At 37.3% G+C, this 12,069-nt stretch overlaps 1 long non-coding RNA gene across 1 annotated transcript in view; it reads left to right on the forward strand.

Moving 5' to 3' along the window:
* Positions 1–2,580: 2,580 nt before the first annotated feature.
* LOC119233837 (uncharacterized) overlaps positions 2,581–12,069 on the forward strand; it is an 86,333-nt gene continuing 76,844 nt past the window's right edge. The window contains exons 1-2 of the long non-coding RNA XR_005122486.2: positions 2,581–2,748; positions 9,150–9,282. This is a non-coding gene — a long non-coding RNA (uncharacterized LOC119233837). The remainder of the gene's footprint in view (positions 2,749–9,149; positions 9,283–12,069) is intronic.

Below are 12,069 nucleotides of genomic sequence, written 5' to 3' on the forward strand. Positions count from 1 at the left end.
TTCTACTGTACCTGATGTGGATGTGACACCTTTCAATGTGTGTGGATGTGACACCTTTTCAATGCCCAAATCTTAATCTTAACTAATATAGCCACTCAATTCAAAGAATTTAAAAGTATACTTTTTCACATATCACAGGTCATGTGCCCTCCCCCAACACTACACTCATCAAATACATTATAATTTTAAGGGATAAAACTGTTAAACTTGAAGGAAATATTTGTTGGGGGAAGCATGAAACTTGAGAAACCATAAAGAAACAAAAAAAAAATGCAAAAGCTGTGATAGATTAGGTGATGTTATAATTAAATTTTTTTTCTTGTCTTTTTTTAATTTTTTTTTAATTTTATACATTTTTTACATCACTTTTCATTTTTGCACAATGTATGCATTTTCATCTTGGTTATAGTCCCCATACAATTCCCACCACCTTGTTTTGATCCTACTCCCTTCTTCCTCACCCCACCCCCCGCCACCACCCCCAGTAGTATGTCTCTGGTATATAGTTGCTTGTTGGTTTTGATTTTCACTTTATTATAATTAGGTTTTTCCTGTTGTCTTATTTAGGTTTTCTAAATTCCTGCTATGAGTGAGACCATCCTGTATTTTCCTTTTTCTTTCTGGCTTATTTCGCTCAGCATGATCCCGTCCAGCTCCATCCATGTTGCTGCAAATTGTATGCTTATCTTTATTTGTTTATCTCTATTGATTGCTGAGTAATATTCCATTACTTTGTTTATCCATTGTTTATCTTTATTGATTGCTGAGCAATATTCCATTGTGCATATGTACCACATCTTGATCCAGTCATCTATTTTTGGGCATTTGGGTTGTTTCCATAGCTTAGCTGTTGCAAATAGTACTGCAATAAACATAGGGGTTCAGGTGCCCTTTTGAAATATTTCTGTGTCCTTTGGGTAAATACCTAGGAGTGGAATTGCTGGATCATATGGAAGCTCCATCTTTAGCAGGTTGAGGAATCTCCACACAGCTTTCCATAGTGGTTGGACCAGTTTGCACTCCCACCAGCAGTGCAGGAGAGTTCCTTTTTCTCCACACCCTCACCAACATTTGTTGTTGCTCATTTTAATATGCGCCATTCTCACTGGTGTAAGATGGTATCTCACTGTAGTTTTGATTTGCATTTCCCTGATTACAAGTGATGTTGAACATTTTTTCGTATGCCTGTTGGCCATTTGCATTTCCTCTTTGGAGAAATTTCTTTTTAGCTCTTCTTTCCATTCTTTGACTGGGTTGTTTACTTTGTTTTTGTTGTTGTTGTTGTTGTTGTTTGTTTGTTTGTTTGTTTGTTGAGTCTCCTCAGCTCTTTGTAGATTTTTGTGATCAGTCCTTTATCATCAGTGTTGTATGCAAAAATTTTCTCCCAATCCTTGGGGAGTCTCTTTGTTTTGGTTACTATCTCTTTTGCTGTACAGAAGCTCTTTATTTTTTTTTTTTATCTTTTTTTTTAATCTTTTTATTTATTTATTTATTTATTTATTTATTTAATAAATTTTATTTTTATATTCCCATACAATTGCAATCCCCCCATTCTGACCCCAATCCCTCCCCTCCCGCCCCCCACCCCCCAAAAAGTGTCTCTGGTTCATAGTTTTTGTTGATTTTGATTTGATGTAGTCCCTGCTGTTTATCTTTGCCTTTGCTATCACTACTTTGGGTGATGTGTCTTTGAAGATGTTACTGAGGTGTATGTCATATAGTGTTTTACCTATATTTCCTTCTACATATTTTATGGTTTCAGGTCTATGTCTAGTTCTTTAATCCATAAGAAGACACAAAGAAATGGAAAGACATCCCCTGCTTATGCAGTGGAAGAATTAACATTATCAGAATGACCATCCTACTAAAAGCAATGTACAGATTCAATGTTATTCCAATAAAAATTCCAATGACATTCTTCAAAGAAATAGAACGAATATTGATGAAATTCATATGGAGCCACCAAAACCCCTGAATAGTCAAAGCTCTCCTGAAACAAAAGACTGGAATGGAGATATCACACTCCCAGACTTCAAACTATACGACAAAGCCATAATAATCAAAACTGTGTGATATTGGAACAATAACATACACACGGACTAGTGGACTAGTGGAACCCAATAGAAAATCCAGAAATAAACCCACAAATTTACGGTCAACTAATATTTGACAAAGGAGCAAAGAATATGCAGTGGAGCAAAGAAAGATTGTTCAATAAATGGTGCTGGGATAATTGGGTCACTACATGCAAAAGAATGAAGCTTGACTACTACCTCACACCATGCACAAAAACCAACTGAAAATGGATTAAAGAACTAGGATGTTTGTATGATTAAATTAATCAAGAGCCAAAGAAAATCTTGACATCACATGAAATACACAAAATATTCATCTTTAATATATAAAGATATATAAATTCTTTAATAATCCAAAAGTAAAATAGGCAGAGGATTTGAACAGAAAAACACACAGGAAATTAAATTCAATTGTCAAATAAGCATATAAAACAATGAATTGAAACAGTAATTGTAGCAGTAATATACCATTTTCTTTCTCACTAGGAAAATGGAAGAGATTGATTTCATTTGATGATGAAAAAAATGCCATCGTAGGCAACTAGCGTTGAGTATAAATGTCTGTAACTGATGTCGTTTTGGGAGATGTTGATTTTGGAGTGTGGGATCCTTGGGTTCACTTGGAAAAGCTTTCAGGAGAGCTCCTCTTTCACCAGCACCGGCGAGTTCCCAGGTGAGTTTCTCCACAATGCAGAGACATTAGTTATATCCAAAAGGGCAGGTTTAATATAAAAGGGAGAGAAGAATAAAATACACTTGCATAGTTCAAGCAGGCAGAAAGGGCTGCCCTGAAAGGGACAGATTTGCTAAGAGAGACCTGCATGGTTGCAGGCAGGCAGTCTTGAGGGAGGCTGAGGGAGTTCAGTGAAGAAAAGTCCTGGCATGGTACAGGTCACAGGCAGGCAGCAAGGCTCCTGCCCTGCAGAGGGTTCAGAGAGTTGGTGAAAAGGAGCCCCTGGGCAGTCACAGGTGGACAGAAGGACTGCTGCCCTGAGGCTGTGCAGAGATTGCACTGATACAGTCTTCTTTTCTTTGGGAGGGACTCACTCTGTGGAGGAGAAATGGGTTTGTTTGTTGTTGACTTTGAATAAACTATGCAGAATTTGAAAGGGGCCAGCTTTCTACAGTGACCCTCAATGTCCACATCTTCACCTTCAGATCTGTGCTCCTGACACCCCTACAGCAGTCTGATACCTGCTTGGGTCTTGTGCTTTGTGATCTAGGCATTGATGTCTAAGGATCTAAGTTCCTATAGCTGGGCTCATGGCTATGTTAATCCCTTCTACCCCTACACCCAGCTCTTGGCAGTGTGTGAGCCAGGTTTCTGGTCTTGTGGCACATCCTTTCCAGTTTTTCTATCCTTATCCCCCATCACAACTACCATCTTGAATAGTGAAATGACATTGCCTATAATATTAAAATCAAATGAAGCCATTTCTTTGCTTCTGCATTCCCACAATTAGTCATCCATCATAATGGAACAAAACTATCAGTATCTAAGGATATGAATATGAGGATGTTCATTATTGCACTGTGATAGCAAATACTTAGGGGAAAACAAGTCAAACAGAGGGACAAATTTAAAAAGGTTATAGGTAGACATTTTATGAAATGGTATGCAGCTAATAAAAATAGGTTATGTCTGGGCCTCCCTGGTGGCGCAGCGGTTGAGTGCTGGGTTGCAAAGCTGCCTGCAGCCTCTGCAGCATCGGTTCGATCCCAGGCCACAGGTGAGGGTCCCACATGGCGCGCAGACCTCTTCTGCCACCCGCTGCTCCCCTCAGCAGTGTATTTGGTCATTCTGCCTGCTCTGCTCTCAGCTCTGGCTCTGGTGAATTCTCTCACCCTCCCGCGCTTCTGACTGTACCCAGTGCTTGTATAAATAAATAAATAAATCTTTTTAAAAAAAGTATATACTATAAAAAAATAGGTTATGTCTACTGTGGTCTAGTAGGAGGGCCATAATATTTTTAACAAGGATGAAACACACTGAAGAATATTTATTGTAAAATACTATTTTATCAAAACACAGAAGAATAAAGAAGGGGGAAATCACATATACATTTACATATACGTCAAAACCATTATGGAAGTAAATCATAGGGTAAGTGGACAGCCCTTAAGGTCAGAATAGAATAGGAAAAGCCTCGGAGCAATGAGGAGGACTCCGGCAATAAGGACAACAAATTCCAAAGGGGACTGACTAATCAAGCACCCCAGGACCAAGAGCAACAGGACATTCTGGAACAAGGATGATAAAGAAAAGCATGCTAAGAGAAGGGCTGGGACACAGAGACTTAATTCTGGCATAGAGACTTTGAGACAGTGAGTAAGACCAGGAGAACTAACCAATCACCAGAGACTGGTGGAGTTTAGAATAATTAGGGGAAATTCTCTATTCCCTGAGGCACGACTCCGCTTTGGCTCCCTCACCCCTCCCTGGTCTGGTTTCACCATCCTGGGGATCCCACTTTATTTCTGTTTTCTCCTTAATAAACTTTTCTTTCTCTAAGCAAATCTGCCTCTTCTCACTTGATTGCCTGAGCGTCAGTGAAGTTTCTGCTGTGGCTTGTGAGACACCAACCTGTGGAGGTCTAGTGGCTGGGACTCAGCGCTGCCCCTGCAACATGGGATCCACTCCTGGCTGGGAGACTAGACCTGAAAGCCTGAAATTACAGTACCAGAAGAGAGGCAGTAACCAATATTAATTATATCAATAGATTTGGAATGAAAAGTGGAGAGAGGAGCTATTGCATACTTTCATAGATAAAACCATAAGACAACATTTTCATTAAAAAACAAATACTTTGCCATAAGAATAATGAACAAAAACAGATACCTGCATGTAAGGTGATTTAATATTATATATGCATACTATATTAATGTGCATATATATAACTCTGAGTATAATCCGGATATCGGAAATTTGCACTGAGTGTTCCCACTCATATAGAACGAGCTACCTGTAAGACTGAGCTATTGTCACAGCTTCTACTGTGCATTGAGATCACTTACTGATTCAGAACCTTCCGATCATTGTATACTTAAGTATTCATTAACATATAATTATTTTTAGAATTTAATTGACAGTTTTGGCAATAGAGCTGTCCAAGTTTAATTTAGAAAAAAGTCTGAGTTGGGAATTGTGCTTTCCCTGGGTCTGTTTCAAGGAATTGCTTTCTAAATTAAAAGAACATACTATATTCAATCTTATGTCTCAATCTAATACAGTTTTGTAGCCACAGAGGAAGTTTAGTGAAATCTTTCTCTCATGCTATCAGAATTTTTAATATTTAACAAGCCCTCTCCTGTGGTTTTTCTATTCTAAATGAAGATTTCACTATTTTCCTGCTATTCTAAAATAAACACCATTGAAAAGAAAATAAACAAACAAAAAGTGACCTGTCAAACAAAACCTATCCTCTAAAGGTGAAACCAGAGATAGCCAGTCTATTAGCAATATTGACTGGCTGATATTTGAAGGTCTACTAGCTTATCTGAATTTATTTTGCTAGGAATTCATGAATATTTTTCATACTTACAAGATACCATCTGAATCTAGCCCTCTTCACTGTCTGGCAAGAACTCCCCAACTTCAATTGTACTACTTTTACTACTCAATCCTTGATCAAATTTCACCTCTTTCCCAATGATTAGAATGGAATTCTATATATTTTATTTAATTCTATCATTTATTTTTGATAATGGTGTACATGTTTTAGTGTCTTTCTGCATGATCAACTTCCCGTGACAATTGCTAGAGTGTTGAACAAATTAGCCCCCAAATAATTTTTTATAAGAAAAATGTTGACTAGGAAAAGATATGCCATAATTTTATAACATTTAAGTAGTGCTTAAAAATATTTTTTAATCTGAATTTTGAGGGAACTGCAGATACAGTCCAAGTTTCATAGGGAAATTAGTTAATATGATTCAGAAAGTTAGAAAAGATAATACAGTTTGCTAACTCTGTCTATTTTATAATACTTTGGAGGCCAGAGAATGGTGGAATGAAGAGATTTATAAAACATTAGCCCTGCAGTTTTCCCGTATTTGATTTTCCAGATGGTACATTGCACACTGTGTGTATTCATACAATACAGAGAAGATTAATCAAAAGAGCAAAACACGTAACTGTCTTTTTAATCATAACTTTAATTCTCTTCTTTCTCCACCTCCAGAGATTTGGATAAAATATTTCCCCACATTGGCAGTATTTTTCCTTGGAATGCCTGTGTGGACCAATCATATTTCACTGCAGGTTAAATGTCTCTAAAATGGTTAGCGTATTTGAAAGGCTCACCTAAGAATTTGTGATATGTATTCAGAACCCCTGATAATTTTAGGCAAACACAGGTCTAGAATCCAGATGGAAACATTTACTTACCTTAGACAAACAGAGCCTGAAAGACTTATAACAACATTCATTCCATATTATAGAACTTGCTTGTCTCTGCCTTGGACCATACCCACAAGCATCTCTCTACAAAATTTCCCTCCTCTCTCCCATAGTCCATATGCAGTTGTATTTTAAATTCCATCTCAAAACTAGTTTTCTTCAAGATATCTTCCAAGATTGTTCTCTCTGATCGTTCTTTGTCAAGATTTTCATTAAGTGCATGTTTAATCATTGCAACACATTTATTCCATCTTATGTATGTTCTAACTTGTTAGTGTGTTATTTTGTCATCCTTAGATTGAATTGGGTTTTCTTTCTTCCACTGTAAGTTTCTTGATATCAACAGCTTTATCTTATCAGAGTTCCACTTAATGAGGGTTTAAGGAATGATGATAGAGAATGGTTGGGATTGAGAATATAGGAGTTGAAAGCACTTGGGGTTGGTAATGTAAACATAAATCAGTTCGTGAAAGCCTCTATTCACGAACATGTCATTATTTTCAAGTCAAGATTTATTGAGTATCGAATATATGCCAGAGACTGAAACTACTCAGTTTACCTATAGTATAGTATAAAATAATATATCTCATTTAATCTTTGCCCCACACTAATATAAAGGATTGCTATCCACATACCATAAATGCAGAAACTTAACCTTAGTAAAGCAGTATAGGAATAATTAGAGAAGGGAAATTTGAATTAACAAGCTAAAAAGTTGAAAATAAACACAAAAGGGATGCGTGGATGAAGTGGTTGGATCAGAAAAGTGACAGTTAATCAGGTCTCGATTATAAAACAGACTGAAATTTCTTTGGTTTTTTCAAAGAATCATAATTATGAAGTGCGGGAGGGTATAAAACTTGGAAAAAAGTTTGCCCAGGGGATTTTGGTAACTGCTCTCCTACCCAACTGAGGATAACTGCTTCACGAGTATTGCTTGGCACCACCATGAGAGAAGACTTCAGAAGTATAAACTTCCAAGAAAGAGGATTTAGTGTGTTCTCTTCAGGGTCAGATTATGCTTATTTGCATTTCTAATTATCATCTTGTAATTTGGAATGGATTGTTATTGAAGTATGTAAATTTATAATCACTGAAGTTTAAAAATATAGGTTTTACAACCTCTCATCTGAGATGGGGGTCTCTTTTAATTTTCCATCAAATGTAGGACATTCCTTAATGCCAGGATTTTCTACAGCTTCATTTGTAATCAAACCCATTAGTTTATGTTAATGGAAATCAGGTGATAGGGCTTGCTCCAGGAACATTCAGGAACTGACTCTCATGCACTCTTGTCATCAGGAATACAGTTTTATTTTCCACTCTGGCTTCATTTATGTTGGCTTTGAGGCAGATGGGTCTTGAGTTCATGAATCTTAGTTGGTATGTAGACAAGAAAAGTCTTCACTTTCAATAACGTGCATGGAGTTTCTTTTCCTCCCTACCCCTAATCATTCTGATTGTGTAGGTCTGGGTTCTATTCCAGTTAAAATCAAAAAACAAGGGGAGAGTAGCCTCTAAAAATTCCCCGATTAGACAAAACCAGTTTAATCATATAAACAAGACTTAATTTAGCTTATTTTGCCATGTTGACCTGACCTAGATTATTTCTTGTTTATGCCTCTGGAAATCATAAACAACACTTAAACTGTCTCCCAAGGTTGATATTGAAAATTACATTATAACCCATTGCTGTAAGGAAGAAGAAATCACTGCCTTTGCACTAAGTAAGCTACTTTGCTACAATATACCTCTAAGCTTCATTCTATGTTTTGATTGGTGTATTCCCAGTTTACAAACTGTCCTTCTGAAGTATACAGAGTGAACTTTTACTACTGGTTGATGACTCACTGGATATGCTGCTGTCATTTCTGAATTTTTGACAAGCCTATCCCTGACCATCATCTGTGGGAAAGGGACCTTGCTTATTATGGCCCTAAGCTTGTCATTCTCCCTGAGCAAGGGCTTTAGATCTTTAACGTGAATTAGAATTACCTGTAGTACTTGTTACAGGTTACGGAGTCCCCCTCCCAGTGTGACTGATTCAGTAAATCTGGTGCCCAAATCATTTGTATTTTTAGCATCTCCCAGGTTATGATGATAATGCTGGTCACAGGGTGCCATTTGAGAACCATTGGCCAGACCACTTCTTAAAACAATTAAATAATAAACTCTGATAACTAGATCCAGGTATATGCATTTTTAAATGCACACATGGATCATCGGAAGTCTTCTCAAAATAAAGATGCTGATTTGGTAGATTGCAGGGGTCGGTGGAGATTCTGCATTTCTCATAAACTCTTCAGTGATTCTGAGGCTCCTGCTTAATGAATCTTGCTTTGAACAGCGAGCACCTGGAGTTGATCGTTTTACTTAATTTGGGGAAAGCCAGGTGTTGCTATGTCCAGAAACTTTGTGAATAGTGCTAGGCAATCAGGAACCGGAGGACATACCTAACCACTGTGAGAGAGCAGCAGTGGGGTGGGGGTTCTTCTGGAATGGCGGTTTCTGCTGGTAGGTGGGTGATGGCTTTGTGAGCTTTCTTTTAACTTTTAGCTTCTAGGAATTGTCTTCAGCTCCTTTGTATTAGTCTGCACTTAAGATAACTCAGCTTCACAGTCTTGTTATAGTTGAGAAATCAACTCAAGTGAAAATATTTGTTGTTGTTTTGCCAGTTCATCAAGAATAAGTCATGAAAACCTATTCCTAGGCTGAAGTCATGGTGTGTTTTAAGAGGAAGCCACCAGCATTTTAATTGTCCTGCAGAACAACAGATACCTATCTACACAGCTGTTACCAGGAGAAGAGGTAAGGAACAAAAGTTTTTACCTATAGGAGGGAAATTGAGCACATCCCTGTCCCCCCTAACTGATCTGCGGTATTTACCTTTGCCAGTGTGTCTTAATAAAAACTGCTCGCCTATCCTAAGTGAATAGATTCACTTGTAGGAAAGATTTGCATGATACTCTGTAGGGCAAGTTTATTTTATTTTATTTTATTTTATTTTATTTTATTTTATATCATGTTCTCCCTCCAGGCATAGGTCCCCGAGTCCTCCCATCACCATAGCGCCTGAGAACGGCCATCATAATCCCTTGTGCTCTTCCTTCCCCACTGTGGACCCCTCACCTTCCCCCTCCCTTGCTATTTGCTTCAAATCTATGATCAGCTTGCAAGTTTTCTTTTCCCTGACCCGCTATTTGATTTTCCTGTGTTCCACCTACAAGTGGCACCATTTGATATTTTGTATAGGGCAAGCTGAAATCCTCAAGTGATATGGAGAGAGGAAATAGGACAAAAAAAAAAAAATCCAGTGATTGTTGATAATTAATTGTGAGCAGACAAGTGAAAATAGAATCTAATTTCAAAAAGTATGGTATCAAGTGTGAAAATGCCAGGAAAATGCAAGTAAAACTGTGCTTTAGGTCTCTGCTATAATCCACTCATAAAAACTGATTTGAACTTATGATGGGTTCTGTACATTATAAGAAAAAAAATGGCTTCAACTATTTATTAGATATGCTCTCTGTTTATCAATATGTGATATATGTGAGTGAGATTCGTGTGAGACTACTTTGGGTATGTTTTAAACCATCAAGAAGGGCGGGAAGTGGAGAGCTTTCTATGGAAGCTGATGTTACTGGTGCCCATTTTCTTTGTTTCTGATGCACGTTTGGTAAGATTGAACTAGGTTTGCTAAGATCCTATTTTAAAACTTGGGAGGAACTTTCTCCAGCTATCCATTCAGCTATCTTTTCAAGGCATAATTTATAGTTAGCATTTGCACAGTAAGTCTCATAAAAATTACAAATTTTATCACCCCACATTAGAGTGACTGGTATGATGTGGATGACTAAGAACATGGTTAATAATCTGTCTCTTAAAACTTGTAAGGTCAGTGTATCAGCTGCTGAGAATACCAGTTCTGGGTGAAAAACTGACAAGAATTTGAGAGGTTTTGTGAAAAGATCAGTGACCTTTGTTGTGGAAAGCAAAACAGGCTCTAATAATTCCAGTAGAGGACAGCGATATCTATGTACCTATGCCCTTTTGGGAGAAACCAGCAGCAGATGGAATCGATGATAGTAGGAGCCATAACAATTACTACCTGATTGTTACACTGTGTCAGGTGTTTTACATATACTTCGTGTTCAAACTAGCACATGTGATCTTATTGTCCTCACTGTACTGACAAGAAACTAGTCTTTGAGAATTTAAGTAACATTGGAATGAGTTGACCAAGATTGTATAACAGAAGTTAGAATTTTAAATGCAGGTCTAAGAGGTAGATTGGTACCCTGGAAAGCTATCAGTACTACAACTGACACCCAGAGTACTCAATTATGATGGCCTAATGTGAATTCCTCTATCTGTGTTCCCAAGACATTAATATTTCTGCAAGATGCTACCAGGTGGTTGCAGGGGTGAGGGGGGACTCTAGATAGGTTAGAATGGTATAGGATTTGTGAGAAATCTGGGTTACATAGTTCTAGGCAAGTCTGAAATGTGCACCTTTTTCCTTTCAATGATGTATCTATGTCAGTAACATACTTGTACTGGGATTGTAAACATAAAAAAAAAAAATACATAATCTGTGTTCTTGCCTATGAATCTAGGATGAGTCTACCAAGACAGAGAATATAAACACAAAAGGAAACTTTATTATGTGTGTGTTTGAAATGACCATTCTGTGTCATCGGAACATACTTCTGTGTAGCTTGCCTGGGAAATCATCTTCTTTGAAGGCAGATCAAAATCCATGTCACAGAATCTCTTAAATCTTTAGGAATTGAAAGACCCTAAGCCTGGCATTTTTTCCTACTAGTAAGATTTTTTTTTTTTTTTTGTAACTAAGATTCTTTCTCTTTGTGCACTCTACAGAATTTATTTGAACTATAAATGCCTGAAAAAATAGAATCATAGGACTTAGGTTCAACAAGTTATTTATTAAAGTCCAAAGAGGCCTGGAGAGCTCCTATATTTTCCAAATAAGGAAACAGGCCAACTAGGAGCTGTACATTCTCAAAGCAGATTGATGACAGAGTCAAGGCTTCACGCTTCCATTTCCATTGACACCATCCTTTGAGAATGTCCTCATGTCATTTTATATCTACATCCTAGAAGCTATAATACATCCTAGAAGCTACAATGCATTCTGTAACTTAGAGAGCTTCAGAGTTAATTAGAAGTTAAACAAAAAATCATCAAATGAACATTCAAAAGAAAAAAGATTTCAAGTGGGTATGGAAGGGAAAAACGGCCTGTGTTTCTGCTCTAGATAGTGTTTTGGGAATGAGGCTAAGCACTTAGAGTGAGTTAATATTTACCATGATGTGTAATTACAGGAATTTGAGCTGATGCTCTTGGGTGAAAATGGTCCCCATCTTTTCAGAAAGCAGTTTCTCCTCAGCCATGGGAAAGAAACAAACAAGCCCACTGAGAGATGTGACTGAATTATTAAATGCCTAGTCTGCTTATAAGGATTAATTGTGAGATCTGAATCAATATTTTATTTTAGTTAGTGAAAAATATATGAGACAACCCCCTTTTTTATAAGTACCCAGGATAATTAAAAATGATGTATTCCTTCAATTG

The sequence above is a fragment of the Talpa occidentalis genome, unplaced genomic scaffold (genome assembly GCF_014898055.3).
Source record: "Talpa occidentalis isolate TD23 unplaced genomic scaffold, MPIMG_talOcc4v2.1 talOcc4.8, whole genome shotgun sequence".
Lineage (NCBI taxonomy): Eukaryota > Metazoa > Chordata > Mammalia > Eulipotyphla > Talpidae > Talpa > Talpa occidentalis.